The sequence below is a fragment of the Zosterops lateralis genome, assembly GCF_965231275.1.
Source record: "Zosterops lateralis genome assembly, chromosome: 6".
Classification (NCBI taxonomy): Eukaryota; Metazoa; Chordata; class Aves; order Passeriformes; family Zosteropidae; genus Zosterops; species Zosterops lateralis.
In genome coordinates, this window is record NC_139761.1 from 20,866,093 (window position 1) to 20,884,187 (window position 18,095).

Consider the following 18,095-nt stretch of genomic DNA (forward strand, 5'->3'; position numbering starts at 1 on the left):
CGGCCCCCGGGAATACCCGGAGCCGGGAACACCGGGAACCGGAGCCCGGGAACCGCCGCCCGCCCCGAGCGGCCCCTGGAGAAACGCGCCCACCCCGCCCGTGCGGGGACGGGACCTCCTCCCGTGCCGCCGTCCCGCTGTGCCGCGGGGGCAGCCGGCGCGGGGAGCCCTCGGCCGCGGCGCGGGGATGGCTGCGCTGAAATAGCGCCGGCCTGTCCCGGGGCTCGTCCTGTCCCAGGGCTCGTCCTGCAACCGCAGCTGTGCAGGAGCAAAGGAAGAACCAGGAATGACCGCGCTCTTTAAAACTCCCTATGGGTCTTACAGATTTATTTTTTTTAATGGTCCTGCAATAATAGGTGTATTGAGTGCATCTGCACTCAATCCTCGGAGAGTGAGGAATGCAGCCGGAGTTTGCAGCCCATAAATTAATAAACAAATGCAGCAGCATTATCTAGTAATTCACTGCCTATCAATTTGCATGGCAAAAATCCCCAGCCACGCTGGGGAAGGCAAGCACCAGGAGTGAAGAAGTGACTTCCACAGCATCACTCAGGGAGCCAATAAGGAGCTCTTGAAAAGGAGCCAGCCCCAGGACTCACCTTGCACTGCACTGCCTCCTTCCCTTTCATTTATTCATACAAACGAATAAATTGTTGATGACTGTAAGTTTTCTTGTTTTCCCCTGCAGAACCGTGTTTGTAGGTGTGCACACATGCGCCTTTGAAAGCTGCTGTTTGACTCGAGTGTTTCCCTGACTCTGAGGCGCAGTGTTTTCTGTCATTGATCTCAATTTGGTACAACATGTCAGGAACTTGTAATGATCAGCCTGAGCTGCACGCCTAATACTTTTAGTTGAGCCTGATATGCTTGTAATTTATTTTCTAGTAACTTATAAGTGATGTAAATCAGGGGCTATAGCAGCCAGAAATGCTTTGGTGTTCTGCAGGGTTTAATCAGTGATTGTGAAAAGCAAGAATATTATCTTCACATTTATCTAACATCTGCCACCTAAGAATCTCAGAGTGCTTTAAAATCTTTCATTAATGAAGCCATTCAACAGGTTTAGGTATTACCTTGCCATTCTGTAGATAAGGGAACAGAGGCTCAGTCATGTTGAGCCAGTGAGTGACTGATAGACATGGGAACTGAACAGACACTGAGATTCTCCATCCCAAGCAGTACGTGCTGTTAGTATAAACTAATAGACTGATTTGGTGGCCATTTGCTGGCCTTAAAGCGTGAATATCAGGTTTCCTGACAATGGGGCACACAGGTGGAGACAGGACTGAGTAACCTGTAGTGCAGATGCCTCCTGGATGGCAAGTCTGCAGTCCCATACAGAGGACACTGAGCAGTTTTATCTGCACAAGACAACTTTTCCTTGGCCCTGAGCTTTGTTGAGGAAACTGAAGTTGCTGTCATGTATGTGGTGGGATACCCAGAAGGATGCTGTCTTTGTGGGGAAGAAGCTCCCTGCTCCTAACTACTTGGAGGGAGGAGGGAATATAAGCTGTCATAACACCCTTGAAGGGCTGCTGACCCATGAGTTGGCACCCTTGAATCCTTCATCACAAAAGCCCTAATTTTCACACGGTCCACAAAGTACTCTGAAAAATTTATTGTGTAGTTAAGCTGTAGGGAGCCTGATTTAGGGGATGGGGGGAAGGACATGAATTAAATACACCTCATTGAGTAGCTGATTTGTAAAATAAAGTAAATCTGAATGAGTTTCAGACCTAGATAATTATAAGCAATGCAACAAAGATCTGCCTCCCATCATTTTACTTTATGTTTTCTCTGGCTACAGCATTACAAACAGGACAGAACATATCACACATTACAGGATCAGTCAAAAGGGCTACACATGCTACAGATTTAAACATCGAGGACTCAATGCTACTTTTCCAGGAGGCAATGGTGAAAAATTCATTACTTTGTGTGGAAAATATATATGTTTTAAAAAGTACAATTCAAGAGATGAGAGCAGGGGAAGTGCATGGATACACTCTTTGCCCTGTCCTGCAACCATTTGCCCTGTAACTGAAAGAGAAGAAAACAGAAAAATTATTTCTTTGACTAAACCGTGGTAGCAACCTTCAGCTTTTAATTCCCCTTTAACAGTCCAACAAGGCCAATCCTCTTCTCCACACTCAAGCATGCTGGCCACCTACCAGCATGGTTGCTGTGGGAGGCCGAGCTCTCAATGGACAGCAAATTACCAAACTCCAAAACAAATCACTGATCCTTTTCCTCATTCAATCTGCCACCAATCCTTCCCCAATAAAGACGTGCCAGCTTAGGTGCTGGTAGGACATACAAAGGTGAGCATCACTTCAGACCGCCCTGGCCAGAGACAGAAGATGCCTGGACAGTCCTTGAACAGGAGAAATAGAGTGGGTGTGTATTGCCCTTCTGTTTGCTCTACATTCTGCCTACCAACCTTACTTTGCTGGAAACCAGTGGGTAAACTGCCTTAGGCAAAAATGATAAGGGCCAAGAAAACCAAACTCTAGGAGTACACCATAAAAATAAATAATGAAAAAAGGAAAACCTGTGAAGCTAGCTATAAATATATCATAGGATTCTGGTGACACCGTAAAGTACTGGAACTTCACTCTGCCTTGCTTTATGAGATGTCAGTGGATGTATTTACTGCCCTGTAGTTCACAGGTGACTCATTTATTTAGCAGCACCACTGCAGAAAGAGGGCAGATTTCAATTGCAATTTTCCTCTTGGGAGGCAAGGGAAAGTTTATAGTCAGAAGTGACGTTTCAACATTATTCCAAATAGATTTACTTCAAAAGAGGCTGGCTTTGTTGTATTCATACTAGTTTATTTAATCTGGGTAAAAATAGAGTCTTTCTAAATGCTCTTGTGTCTTTAGAACCAAGATGGATCCCTTCAAGGATGATGGTTTCCATTATATGTTGCTCCCTACAGGTATGAGAAAAGTCTTATTTCCTACATAGCTGTTTCTTTTACTAAAAGAGCAGAGGGCCACTATAATCTGCAGAAATGAGAAATAATAAAGCAATTATTTCTGAGTTTTAGAATCCCAGAAAGAGCCGCAGTTATCTTCAAGGCCAGGAAGAGTTTGTACTCAACCTTATTTAAAGGAGCAAGTACATCTTTTCAAATTTCCTATTAAATTTTAGCTGTTGATTTGCTGCACTCAAAACTGAAAAATCAGCGCTGCTATAAAATCACAGATCTTTTAACCAGGATCCAGTGGGGAAACTTGATTAGCATTTATCAATACAGGGTCCCTGCCAGAGAGAGGCCAGCTTTGCCTCCACCCAGTAGAAGCTAACAAAGTACAGTGTTAGTGTACCCCACATGTTAGTCAGTGCTTTGCTATATAATGAGGTTAAGAGAATAAGGTCAGCTAGAATAGCCTGTCACCCAGAAGCTTTTCCCAGACTGAACTGCTTCTCTCAAGGTTCAAAACAGCTACATTATTTTTTTAATGTACTTTCCCAAAATCAAGAAGAAGAATGAAAACATGTCATACTTCTGATGTTAAAATACAGTATAAAATAGAATAAAATAAAATATAAAATAACCAGGGAATTTTGTGCTGTAGAGAGCTTAGGATTGGCATATAGACACCTTTGTCTTTAGCAAGCTACTTCAAATTCTGCTGACAACAGCAGTGACCAAAAATCTGGTAAGTTCCTCAGCACTGCTGGCAGAATTAACTGCTCTGAGACTAGTCCCTGGTGCCCCACTGTCCTTGTCATCACTGTCTCTCTGCAGGCAGCCTCAAGAGGCAGGACCCAGCAGCACCAAAGAATTATCAGTGTTTGCTCATCCAGAGCGAAAAGGGAGGGTTGCTCCAGGACAGGGCTGAAAACTACGCACACAGCTGCTGTTATGCAGTACTTTTTCTTGTGTGCAGTCCTTTTTTTGTGTATAACCAAGTTGCTGCAGTCTCTGTAGTTCTCAGTTTTATTCTGTACCTGGGGGATGGGGGCGGAAGGAAAAAGCAGCAGTCTTTTTTCAGGGCTTCTGTGCTTTTCTTAAACAACCAGTATGTCCAGTTACCCACATAAGTTGAGGCATATGCCTTACATGTTACCAGTAACACAGGGCAGGTATTCTCTTTTCTGCTTATCTCCAAGGGACCACAGATTGCCAAAAGCAACTAATATAGAAGAGCTTTAGAGCCTAGTTTTGTTCTCATTTATGTCAGGGTGAATAAACTCAACAGAGCCAGTAGATTGACATCAATGAAGGGAAATCTGACCCTTGGTGTTCATTTGTGAGAAGAAAAATGCAAGTTGATTACAACCAGTTAGTCAGGGCTAGCAGTAAGTTAGCCAAAAGCAATGGTAACCACTGAGACACAAATTCAGTTCTATTAAACATCCAATTTAAGGGCCAAATATCTTGTACAGTTCAGTACTTCTGACACACCTAGAATCCTATGTTGGTGAAAACAAGTGCCTGGGCACAAGAATACAGCAATCTATCTCTTTTTGATAAACATTAATCAACTGTAATTGGGAAAGAGGCAATGTCAGGATTTGCTAATGCAAACTGACAGTAACATGTTAAAATTGCCCCTGTTTGCTGGATAATGTATAAAGAATGATCCACTGTACTCAGCACTACATAAACTAACACAAGCTGAGAGTCCTTTCCCTGGAGAGATTACAGACTTGCTGGAAAGGCATAAGCCAACATATGTCAGAAGAGCTTTATGAGCAACCAGTACTGTTTTTTGGCCAAAGTCTCCAAACCTAAGAGAATGGAAGGCACTGGCAATAGTGCCTTGACACAGGAGTGTCTACTCCATGCTTTCAGCCCTGAGCATGGAGTTCTTCACTCCATCATCCCTGGGAATTCTCCTCCATAGAATATGCTGCAGAGACACCCCTGACCACCTGCACAAGACATCAGCAAGCATCCTCTCTTCTAAAGCTGCCTCAAAAATTGGGACAAAATCCTTCCCACACCTCAGACCTCTACCAGATCAGCAATAATGAATGGGACTTGTGTTAATTAAAGGATGCCCAAGTTTAGTTTATTTCAATCATCATAAGGAGGTTCTGTTATTCAAGTACCAACCATCTCCCATTCTATCTCATGAACACTTTAGTCCCCGCCTCTGGGGTACTTTATCAAAGTGGGATAAGCAGGCTTTAGTCTGCCCTTCAGCTGTGTGCTGACAGGCATACTCATCTCACAAAGAGAAAACTGATCTGTGGCTGCAGAGCTTTTTCCTCCAGGAAGGCTGGAACTGCATCTATCTCTTTTACTCTCAGTAGAAGCCAGGCTCAATAGCAGCTGCCCAAAGCTTGTCAGGTGGAGAAACAGAACTTGCTTGGACTTCTTGTATCACTTTCAGTAATGTGACTTTCTATCAAAGGTTTGTTGAGGCTTAGAGAAACTAAAAGACTGGACAAGTTTGAAAAAATCAGAGTTGCCCACTGTTTGACCTCAGATAATTATTGAATCACCAATAAAGAAAAAGAGCCCAACACTTTAATTTTCTGATGTTTCTTTCACAGAATTTACTTTCTACCCCCTCTTACAGGTCCATGACTTGCCCGATTTTATGTTGAGCAAAATTCATCTCTAGCCTAACTCCTAGCAACTGATACTATGGATGCATGTAGCCACTATGCTTATGGAAACAAAAAGATATGTGTACCTTCTTCTCTTTATGTTTGGAATTGGTGTTGGCAAGTCTAAGGTGAAGGGGAACAGCCTGTTTCCAGCCTAGGTGTGAGCCCTGCCTGGGTTAACACACTGCTGAGATCCCTTGCCTTCAGTGACTCTTCAGCAGCAAGAGGTCAGATGCACCAGCAGATGTGTTGCCTACTGTAATTTTGTCTGTATCTATTCTGCAGATCTAGATTTAGATCTGGAAGGTCTGCAAGTCTGGTGCCTTACACACTAGGGCAAATAGTAGCACTGCAGAACTAACATCTATGTCATGAATTCTTAGTGTGGAACAGCTGAGAAATTATTTTTAAGAGTTCCAAGTTCTAAAACTTAAATAGCACCTGCAAGGCTGAAGTAGAAAGACACATAGAATAGATGGAACTAAAATGCCTGCTGAGATAAATAGGGAAATATTTTAATTTTACCCTGAAAGCAGAAAGAAGACTTATTTTTCCTTTTGCACTCAAAGAAATCTTGTCTGACACGGAAAGGAAAAGCTGGAAAAACTGTTGCTTTTGCTCCTTTAAACTGACTTCTGTTCTAATGAAAAGTGAGTTCTCTAATATGCACTGTGCACAGGCTCCCCTCTGCTCCTCTTCTCTCTTCCACCTCTCATCTTTGCCTGCTTTTGCCTGTAATTACCTGTTCAACTCACAGCAATAACTGCCAGGTGACTGGTGTTTGCTGTGTCCATCCAACCACCAAAAAAAAAAATAAAAATTAAAAGCAAAGAAAGATACAGGGGGAAAACCTTTCAGTGACGTGAGTGCCTCACCACCCAACAAAGAGCAAACTGATTCCGGAGGCCAAGCCTCCTTGTGTGGGAGCTGCTGGTAGGTGTAATTTCCTAAGATGTATACCTTGTCAGTGTGCAGTAGATGAAAAGAAAAAGAAGGTCACAGCAGCCAAAGCTAAAATCTGAAGGACAAAAGAAGACACTGTGGGGAACAACTCTTCTGCTTTTAACCCTGAAAGAGCCCATTCTGCATGGTCTGTATCAAACGACTTACTGGCTAAGGTATAACAAAAAATAAGCTGTTAGATGGCCGCCTCCATGCCCAAAGGGGACAGCTGTTTTCACATGTGGTGCCTGTGCTACATGACCTGCACAGGGTGGTACACAGCATACAGTTCAACTGCTCTCAACCACAGTAGAAATGAACTTTTCCCCTCCAAGTAACTAGGCTCATAATAGACTACACAAACAGGTACCTTGAAAGTCTATATTGTCCCTGTCTCCACCAATGCAGTATGAACTTTGCCTACAACACACTTGGTGATGTCCAAAGTGTAATGATGAAGAATCAGATCTCTGGAAGCAGTATATACCAGTGTTCAACTTTATCAGCATTTTTTTTCCTCCTTCTCACAAATCTGCCATAGTCAAAGAAGTCACATGTGACACCTATGAATTACAAATGCATTAATCAGGATATAATTGATCTTAGCTTTCCTTCTGCCCAGATATAAAAATAATAAAATATTGTAACTAACAGCAGTATATAATATATTGCAGCATTCTGATGGTATATATAAGCATCTCACTAAGTATGTGAGCAACATGACCACCAAAAAGGCAAACAAGACATAGTTTATTTGCTCATAGGAGGCATCCAGGCAACAAAAAGTTGCAAAAAAGGACAAGATAAGCATAAGGGATGCAAACAGACAAGCATCCTGCTAACACACAAGAAGCATGTCTGGAGAAAAAAGAACAAGAGGAGCACTGTTGGCAGCTGAAGATCCCATTTTTGGGAGATCAAAACAGCATTAAAGAATCAAGTATGTAAAGGGTAATTGGATATGGAAGATGACAAGCCAGCATCACTTCTATCTTCTTCTCATCCTTCTCTACTTCTCACTTCTTCTGCAGCTAAAACCACCAAGAACTGTAGCTGTCAGTGCTAAGTGTAGAGAATCAGCTCTGTGGCACTGTATAGTCACAGTTAATTTAGGACATAAATGTTAAAGAATAACAGTTCTGTAGTTTTTTGTATAAAGCAATAATTAATGATAATATTTGAGAATTAACCATTAGCATAAAATGTGTTGTTGCTCAATGAGTTCAGTAAAATTTTGGTTTGAAGTTTAGAACTGGTCTGATTTACTAGTGTTCTATACATTCCCTTCCTAGCAACCTGTAAATCCCCAATATACATATACACACGGATTTTCAGTTGCAATACTGAGGTGTCGTTTCTTCTCTATCATACAAGAAAGATTATTTCCTTTATCTTTACAGATACTGTTTACATATTTGAAGACTTCTGCTATGTCCCTCCTCCCTAGACAAAGACATTTGCTCTACTGTTTCTTAGAAATCTATGGGGTTTAGACTCTGCTCATTATTGCTGGTTTCTTGGAGACTTTTTCAAAGTACCTAAATTTTTCTTGAAGTGAAATGTCCCAGACTGGATGCAGTCCTTCAGATAAAGTCTTAGAAGCACTGCATACATAAGAACAATTATTTCACATATCTTATTGATGATATTTTGTTTACATTTCTTGTAAGGTGTTTGCCCCTCTTTCACAGAATGAGAGCTCATATTAGCACCCTGCTAGCTACTCCCAGTGATATATTCTGTAACATGGAAAATACCACTGAGCCCTGGTCTACAGGCTTCTAGGTGGTTTGAACTGAGATTTTTAAAAGGTTTTGCAACTCTCAGAAAGTGCAGCTTATGTCACTGCAGCATTATGCTGAGATGAGTAGTTATACAGCATCAGTATACAGCATACAGTAGTTATACACCTGTTCCCTACTGATATATGTAATACGACCAAGGACAGGCCCTAGCTTCAAGACGTGCAATGAACCCACACAAACAAATTAAACAGATGGAAGCAGAATACAGTCCAGGTCCATTTGCAGCAACTGATCAGGGACCTTAGTGGGACAGTTGGTCTCCAGCAGAGAAGTTCAACAAAAGCACAATAGTGAGAATAAGGAGCATGAACTGCTTTAAAAACATCTCTCCTTGTGAAGCACCTCCCTCTCCTGTCATTCCCCCCCAGGGTCTCAAACTCCACCTACACAAGCTCCCCTAGAACTGCAGGTCTCCTGGGGCACCAGCAGTTTCCTTGACTTGTCATATCCTCCAGCTCACATGTAATTCAAAGACTGTTTATAGTATTCACATGGATGCAAAAAGCCAACTTCCTCAAACTGAACATTTCCCTTTGCCCAGCACCCTAGTCTGTGAGCAAAATGGGAGGGAAAGCATCCTGCAGCAATGAAATCCCACTGGAGCTGCAAACACCACCAGAGCAAGTACAGTCATCAGGAGTACAAGGGCTTTAAGCACCAGGCAGCCATGAAAATTGGGACATGGAAACAAAGGGAAGGAGCAGCAAACTCCCTCAATGATAGGCTGTATACAACAGATAAGGCATGAACTCCTACCAACATGGATGTACTATCTATTGGATAGAACCAACAAAAAAATCCAGCTACTCATTATAAAGTGCCAAGGGAAAAACTAAAAATAGTGATGCAGGGGCTACACTTAGATACACACGTGCACACACCTTTCTGCCTTGCTCCCTCTTCTGTAGCCTCTTTATCTCTTCCCCAGACCATCAGCCCAGAACAACTACAGAAGAAACAGAAGGAGAAAAGAAAAAAAAAAAAAAAAAAAAAAAAGGGGGGGGAAATAGAAAAATGCCTGGCATAACCTGTAGAGGGAACTCACTTGAAGAACCACACTTCTTTATTACTTCCATCTGAATTCTGAATTGGTCATACAAAAGCCATCTGCACCCTGGTCCAATATATGCCTTAAGTAACCCCTTAAATTATAATTAGCTCTGCATAGTTTTAATTAGATGCCATGTTTCACCCCCCTCACCTTTTTATTAGTCACCTAAAGTGAGCACTCAGGATGGCAACACACACAGCACTCAGGATGCCACTGACTCGTCCAGGGTACTGGCAGAAGAATGGTGGGTACTGTGAGGGTGAAAGAAATGTGAGTGGTCTTCAGGATGACTAAACGGTGAATCATTTTGTTGCTGTCTTTATCTCTGCATTCTGATCTCCTCCTGCACAGAAATCTAAGGTAGCTATTTTGTGACAGCCCAAGCTACCAAAAAAAAAACCTCCCAAGAGACAGAAAGCAGTATGTGATCAACAGAAGAAGCAGATATACAGGTGCTCTGTATAACACATTTTCTTGCACTACTTACCACTACCAGCCCCTACACTAGGTGTTATCATCAGAAATGTAGCAGCAGGCAGATTAAACAAGGGCATCTGATATTCCTGGCTACCTGAAAAAAAAGTTTGTTCTACAAGCAGCAGAACTACAGAAATAACTGATTAGGAAATGAGGCTTTATGATTCCCCTTTATTGTGCCATGTGTGCCCTCCTCTATTCACCACAGTGTCACCACATGACCTTTGGTTCCCCCTGAATTCTCTCACACTCCCTCCTCTGATGTGCTCTGAGTTTTGTCATATTTCCTTTCCCCACTGTAACACCTTTCATTTCTTTTCCTTTGCATGTCTTGCTCTGGCCGAGGGAGGCGGTCTGTGTTGATGCAGGTTCAGAGTTACAAGCCTACCAGCTGGTGGGCCAGCCCTTACACCTCAGCAGGGATGAGGAACAGGTTTTGGAGAAATTCAGTGTCTCTGGGGCTTTAATGCTCCTGTCAAATGTGCTGCTGGCTGCTGGCCAGGCAACCAGAGGGGTGATGGCCAAACAGAGTGATTGTAGAAGCATGATTTCCCCAGAAGAACAAACTGAAATAACACTGTATTTCCAAACTTGTACAGAATGGCCCAGAAGGAATCCTTCAAAGGTGAGTAATTCTATTCCCCTTTGATCAAGCATTATTCTCCACTAGAAATGAGAGATTTCATCTAGCACTGGCAACAGGACCTAGACCATCTAGACCCCAAAAGCAGGATGCCTGTCTTCCCCACTGCAAACATTGCTTCTGTATCAGAACCAAACACTGAACAAAGCTTGCACAGGAAAGATAAATCAATTATTTAATGAAGTTTGAGAAAAGAAGAAAATATTACACAGGCATAAATTTCAAAACCAGTAGAACAGCACATTTCCAACTTCTATAAGGGAAATGGGTGGCCTCTGAGGGAAGCCTCAAGCTGTCCAATTATTTGTGCGTTCTTTGAAACCCTCTGACCCTTCCCCAGAAAGACTGTTGAGCTTTGAAATACTTTTTAAAAAAATTCATCTAAAGGAATAAAGCTATGAAAACCTTCTGCTTCCAACAAAGAATGATCTAATAATTTGTGCTTGGTTTGTTGGGGCTTTTTTCCCCCAGCAACCTGTATTGCAGCAAATTACTCTCATTATTGGGTTTTCTTAGACTGCTAGTTACAGGCTGAAAATAATACATATCCAGATGTTTATACAGATCTTAAGTTACATAAATCATGGTAAAATAGGGTTAAAATCACACAAGACAAAGCACTGAGACAACTAGGCAAAAATCCTACTCCATCCAATTGGGACAGCTGACATTTAGCAGGTATTTTTACCTCCACCCATCATCTTTTTTCTCCTTACCTCCCATATTTGTAATTGCCCATCCCATCCTGCACAATAACACACACAGGCTCACCCACTCACTCCCATTTCTTCTCTTGCCAAGAAGAGTATCCTGTGTGGGATTCAATTATTTGTTGTCCACAGAACTTCTGCTGTGTGTCTCTCTAAATAGCTGACATCTGGAGGAGCTATACCCTCCTTAGCACAATCAGATGCTGCTAAAGAACATGACAAAATGCCTCATTCTTAAAATATCTCCTCTCTTCCCCCTACTTCTTTCCAATATGTTTTTTTTCTGAGAGGGATTCACAGTCCACTACATGTAGTGACCAGCTTTCACAGCTGTTGTTCCCAGGGACATAAAGAAACCAATATAAAAGTATACACTGGTAACAATCCATTATTTCTGCTCTCATGTTTGTAACATACTCATTGGTTAAGAAGAATGTATCACTGTAGAACCCTTCTGCTCAGCTAGGGTAACAAGTTGAGCATTGGAATCTTTAATTTAAAAACTCCAATTTCCTCTTTATTATTCGACAGAAAATTTGTATCTCAACTAAAACAAAGGTTTCACAAACTACAGAATTTTCTGTCTATACAAATATGTTTCACTTAATGATTCTGGCTCACAAACAAATAGGGAGTCTACAAGAACATGATCCTGATCCTGATATGACTAAAAGACTGAAAGAAATGCAGAGGGGAGGAAATGTTACATGGATTTCCAGCTTGCCTCAATTTTCAATGCTTGATTTTGCAACAAAAATCCTAAATTACTCAGAGCAGGGTTGTTGTTGGCTTTTTTTTAACATTCCCTCACACACATGTCAATCTATTAGTGTTTATGTGTAATCTTTACTCCACTAGAGTATGCTTTCATTCAAAAAATACAGCTAGCACATACATGCCTCAGGTCACCCAGGCAAAAGAAATTCAAACAGCCAGCAAAGTGATGGGTAGCACAGATGTTCCTAAACTGATGAAACTGCTGTTTCTAGAACACACACACACTACAATCCCCTTCCCTTTTGGTTTATTCAAGGTAGCCTGTCATTCTTCTCCAACGCTTTCCAAACTGCTCGTTAGCAGGTTGAGAGAATTAAGTTGACTCACTAATATTAATAGGTCTCTCTAATTCAATAGAGGCTTGTTCAGAGAATGCCACCTGCCTTCTCTTTAAGCAAAAGATACTGAAACACAGCCAACACTTTGCCCAGCTGTTTCAAAAGCTAAAATTAGACACACCTGTTTTAACAGTTGTTTCAGCAGCTGGACATTGGGATTTGGATCATTCACATTTACTCACAGTTTCCCCCCTTAGAGCCAATAGTGCAATTTGGGTGTTTCATCCTGCATTTAGAGAAATTTATGCCACAGGGGATGGTGTGAATGAATCAAAAGAGGTCAGAGTGTTTCTCTTCCACATTGCGGGACCTCGCTACAATCCAAAAAACCTGCCTTTTCAGTTCCTGCCTTCAGATTTCTATGGGATCAAGATATACTGGTCTTGACCTAATAGTGTACAAGAACAAGATCTTGAATCATCTATAAAGCAACACAGTGATAAGCTGTAGGTATAAAATGGCAAGTTTGTGAGATTTGTACTCTCCTTTTGCTGCAATGAGTGGGCAATGCTCATAACTAAAGCCAGCAAGTGAATCCTGCCAACTTTTCCATTACTACTCTTGAAGTAATCCAGGTAACATGCAAAACCCATTTCCTCAGCATCTAAAGCACAACTGTCCCTCCAGTTGTCTTCACATTCAAAGTGATCCCCTCTGTGTCATGCTGGAAACAAAAGCCACTGAGATGTTATGAAAGAACTGACTGCAAAGTGAAAGCCAAAATAAATTAAATCTTACTGAAACTACACTTTAAACAATTGCTGGAGCTGTTTCCAAGCTTCTGTATCTGACCAAGTTGCTTGAGAATCAAAAAACATTGTCCTAAAAGGAAGCTTCCATTCCCTAAAATTGTGATATTTCACATTCTAGTTCTGCTTGCATTTTTCCCTGAGGCAAAATCAACTTACACTGTGCTATCCAGTACCATTTATTCCCAAGCTAGTGGCAAGCCCTCTGGTGTGACTGTGAGTCCAACTGGTAAACAGGATCAGGGAGATAATCTACATTATGAAGAAGCATGCAAAAACAGGAATTCCAGGAAATTGTGTTAGAACTAAGAAAAAGACACAAAAGAATTCTCAAGACAATTATCGAAGTTACAGTTGGCCCTGTAGTCTTAGAGTTCCCATATAATCAGAAGTCATAAATTTGTAAACATGAGTGCACTGAGTTATATAAAAATAAACATCTCACAGAGTATATACTTATTATGTATTTCCCTGGAATGGGCACCTGAGTATTTTTAAAGAAAAGACACATTTATGATATGAACCCAGAGAGGTAGCATGCACATCTATGGAGATTATTTATAAAGTACATAAATCAAAGCAAGCATACAACCATGGCCATGCAGCTCTATAGCCAAGGGAATAGGGGCCTCAGAGCACACTGCCCATTATCAGCTTCCCATCAAAACATACTGGCAATTTTCTAAGAGAAAGGGGCAAGGGTAGGGAGACTACTTGGCTGTCAAATCCAGTAATAAATGCTTGTCAAGAGTGTTTTTGAGTAAAAGTGCTTGCAGAAGTGGGGCCACCATGATCAAACTGCACAGGTTGAACTCAAGAGCAGGGAAGACAGGAGAGACAGTGGCACAAAGACTTTCCCCTCTTTCTGGAAAATAATGAACAAATCCTTCAGAATGATTATTCTGTTACACCTGCTAGCCCTGCTCTCACATCCGTATGAGACAAAAGATGCTCCTATCTTCCCTCAGATTAAATGTGCCTTGTAAAAAGAGATCAGAGATTGGCACAGTAATTATCCTTCCTCATTAGAAAGCAAGCCCTGAACCTGACTGAATATGACTCCTCTGTCAAGGCCCTTTTTGGGCTCTAATATTACTCAGCCAGCATCAACAGGCACAACACTTCATGTGAACAAAACAAAGCAACATATCAAATAATCTTGTCTTTTTAGTTGCTTTTTCTCTTCCAAGCCTGATAAGTGAGGTGGGAAGGTGCCAAATTCTTTTTTAATTTGTATAAATGTGCCTAAATGTCACAGAAGAGCCTTGTTAAGTGAAAAGCTTTCCAAATGTTTTTCTCTCCCACATCTAAAATAAATTGCTCTTTTTTCTTTGTCTTTTCCATTAAAAAAGGGACACTCTCTCAGACCACTGCTTTTCACCATTCCAAGGGTCAGCCAGCTGTAGGGACCCACAGCAGAGCTTTCAGTGTTCTCCTGGAGCATCATACACCAATAGTGCAAGGGTGCACCTTTGCCCATGGAAGCCAGAAAGTAGAGTAAACACATCGGTATATACAAAGATAAAATACTCTTCTGACAAGAGTGTGAGCAGACCTAAAAGACCTTTCAGTGACAGAACATACATACATGCTCTCCCCACTCTTTTTGTTTGGTTTGTTTGGGTTTTTTTGTTGTTTTTGTTTCTTTGGGTTTTTTTTTGTTGTTGTTTTGTTTTGTTTTGTTTTGTTTTGTTTTGTTTCGTTTCGTTTTGTTTTGCATTTGAAGCATATTTGTTGCTTTGGTTCTTTTCTGTTGGCATGAACATGAGCAGTGCCTAACTCTCAGGAACTCTGCAGTGACACCCCCGTGACTGCAGCACCACCATGGAAAAGGCAGTGTGGAGGCAAAATGCTAGTCCTGGCACAGACAAGGCAGCCAGGACAACTTCATTTAAAGGGATGAGTGGGACAGCTCAAGCTTCCACACTGGTGTGCATCTAGACATGACTGGTAGGTACAGCACACTGAGAAGGATGGGTGGTCAATGGTCAGTTGTGATGGGAGCTTTGTGACAACAGATGAGGGCAGACAGCACTGGTTAGTCTACAAACTGGAGAATCAGGAAGAACTGCAGAGAACTGTGCTTAGTGGCCTTAATGAATCAGCTACTTGCCTTTAAGCACAACCAACTGTGGTCACTTTATCGCCCCAAAGGTCACTCCTATCTCCTCAGTCTGGCTCATTTCTTGATATTCTCAGTTAAGAAGTTCTGATTGCATTTCTAGTCTTACCAGAACAATGTCAGGAGAGGCATTTCATTTGGTTCTGCAGCCAAATATAAGGCTCAAAGATCCTATAGCCTGTTCAACAAAACATGCTGCAAAGCGATGCTACTTTGCAGCAGTAGGAGCAGAACTGTGTTAATGCATTACAGTATCCTGCACCACTGTCAACTGAGATGTGCAGCGCCATGTTTAAATGCAATGGCATTTAAACAGAAAACTTGTTCTCCAAGTCATCACAAGAACACAGAAAACACATATAACCTAAAGGAATGCTATAACTTAACCCATAAGAGCAGAGTAAGACACTGACATCCTGGAAGGGTAACCTTGGATACACTGCAAAGGAACCCTCTGTAAGCTACCTGTGCATGGGATTCCGCTGCAACCTACCCCATTCTCAGCCTCCTTCCAACACCCAAATCAAGAGACACCTTCTACACTGGAAATATGAAGTCTCACAAAAGTAATTTTATTATTTCACCATCTGCCACAGTCTGCTCTTTCCCAAGAAGAAATCTGGGCCTTTCCATTCCAGGCAGAATGCAGAAGCTCAGACTAGTAAAACTACCATTCTCCAAAGTCTAAACCTCAGAGCTGGCCCCTCAGGTGCAGCAAGAGGGACTTTTAACTTTTGTTTTGTTTTGTTTTAATATAGTACTATTTCTTTTGTTTGCCTTTTCCTTTTGTATTTGGGTAAAGGGAGAGGAAAACTGGGGAGCAGGGGGCTGTTTCCATGCTTTCATCTGTAGTAAATAAAAGATTTCCTTCCATAAAAATTAAATGAGCAGATACAATGACACTATATGCCTGCAGGAGTTCAGATTTTAAGATACACATCAGCCACCAGTGGCCGCAAATTAAATTATGCACTAGCAATAAAAAACACATTTTAAAAACAACAGAATTCTTGATCAGTGAACATTTCAAAATCTCTGCTCTGCAGAGGCATACCCAGGTGTTTGCTAGGTAGATAGAATGTTACTACATTGGAGCAGTGGTTAATTGCTGTGATCATTTAAATATGCATTTATTTGCCTTTGGATTGAGAAAATGAAAAGCTAAAGTGGAGTTGTTTTGTGGCCCCAGTGCTAGTTACCAGCTTCCTCATCTAGGTAAAACTTGGCTAGGCAACATTGCTCTTCCTTGCCTTGCCTTAGCTTTCCTAAAACTAATCATCTCCACAGAAATCTGACTTGCTTCATTGGTCTCCTCCTGCGACCACCTGCCTCTTTCCCTTTTCTGTTTTTCATCCTTGTCTCCCTGCTTCATGGGCTGCACTGGGACAAGAAGCAAGAGTAGCACATGCATAACCCCATTTCTTTACCTTGCTGCTTACAGCATTTCTCAATTTCACCAAAGTTCCTTTTCATTATTGCTGGCTGGCATGTTATTTTCATAAGGATGAACTATGAAGCAATGTTACCTCTCCTCTTCTGCAATACCAGAGTCTCCTGATGAGTTTGAGTAGTTTTAAACAGGGTTATGCTTCCTCTTGTGCCCTCTTGCAAGCTTGGTGCTCTGCCAGGCAGCTGCAGAATGGCTGCACTGAGTGTTGAATATTCCCTGTGCAGCAGGCTAACAGGAGCTCCAAGGGGGAAGACTCATCCAGGCTCCCACAGCTAAAGCCTGGCAAAAAGAATGAGCATTCCTGCTGCCTTGAAAATGTTGTATGTGCATAGAGGCTCTGCACAGCTGACAGCCATACATGATGCCCTACACTGTTGCCTGGAGCCCCCTGCACACGATGTGAATTGCCACACAAAGAAACACACTCAATAGCGCTGACCTGAACACTACCAAGATCAAGCAGTAATGTAAGAGGTAAAGTAACTCCACTGCCCAGGGTCAGCCTTTGCTTGCAGGGCTTGTTTTTATGTAGATATTCATATATAGCTTAATGGCTGGCACATTCAAGAGGATAGCAGGAGATAACCTGACTTGTTCCTTTTGGATAGGATTAACAGCTTTTACACTGGTTCAGTGCTTCTTGAGAAAAATAACTGTTTCTCCCACAAACCTCAAAACACAGGAGGCTGCAGTCTTGCTGGAAATGGTGATAACAGACCTTCTTTTGGTAATTCTGCTCTAAAATGAGCTGTGCAAAATAATATGTATTTTCACATCTTCTAGGAATTAACCAGATAAAATATACCTGACTTTCTGATGAGCGGGAAGTGTTGGGGTGCTTCTCTGTCAATGCTTAGACCTGAGAGAAAAGTTGAGGTCATATCCAGCTGGTCAGACTAAATTACAAAAAACTAATTAGCTTAACCTCAGCAATTCCCTTGCAAAAGCAGCAACAAGAACCTCTGGCCAGTGTGATTCCCAGCAGCCTGCATATAATTCACCTCCACAATGCCCTCAAAGCAAGGGGTACACATTTACAGTAAGTCACATACGAAATACAATTTGCAGCCTGCTAGCAATGACTAGCCTACTGCTAACAAAGATTGGGGATTGGCACTTTTTTTGGTCAGTTGTGCCAGACACTCAGTAAAACTCTACTTGTCCTGGGGAAATGGCCAGACAAGATTATGCAATACCACTGCCTCACATTTTCTGTACGCTAATTCGGCCTATTAACAAATTTCATTGCAGACACAAATCCTGGCAAAAACAAATATTTTCTTATATTCAGCCAAGTTTTCAAAAATTTTGTAAATCCCTCATCAGTTACAGGAAAATTAGGGTCTGCCAGTTAATAATTTATGTCAGACTCATGCAGAACTACATACCCAACTATGTAGTAGGAGAGCAGACTCCATTCTCCTGCTCCAAAGCTGCTGCCTGCTAGACTGCAGAAGACC

At 41.8% G+C, this 18,095-nt stretch overlaps 1 protein-coding gene across 5 annotated transcripts in view; it reads right to left on the reverse strand.

The window, feature by feature from the left end:
* Positions 1 to 18,095, reverse strand: part of NRXN3 (neurexin 3) — a gene marked incomplete at both ends in the record, with an annotated part of 894,319 nt that overhangs the window by 350,394 nt on the left and 525,830 nt on the right. The gene's annotated exons all lie outside the window — the stretch shown is intronic.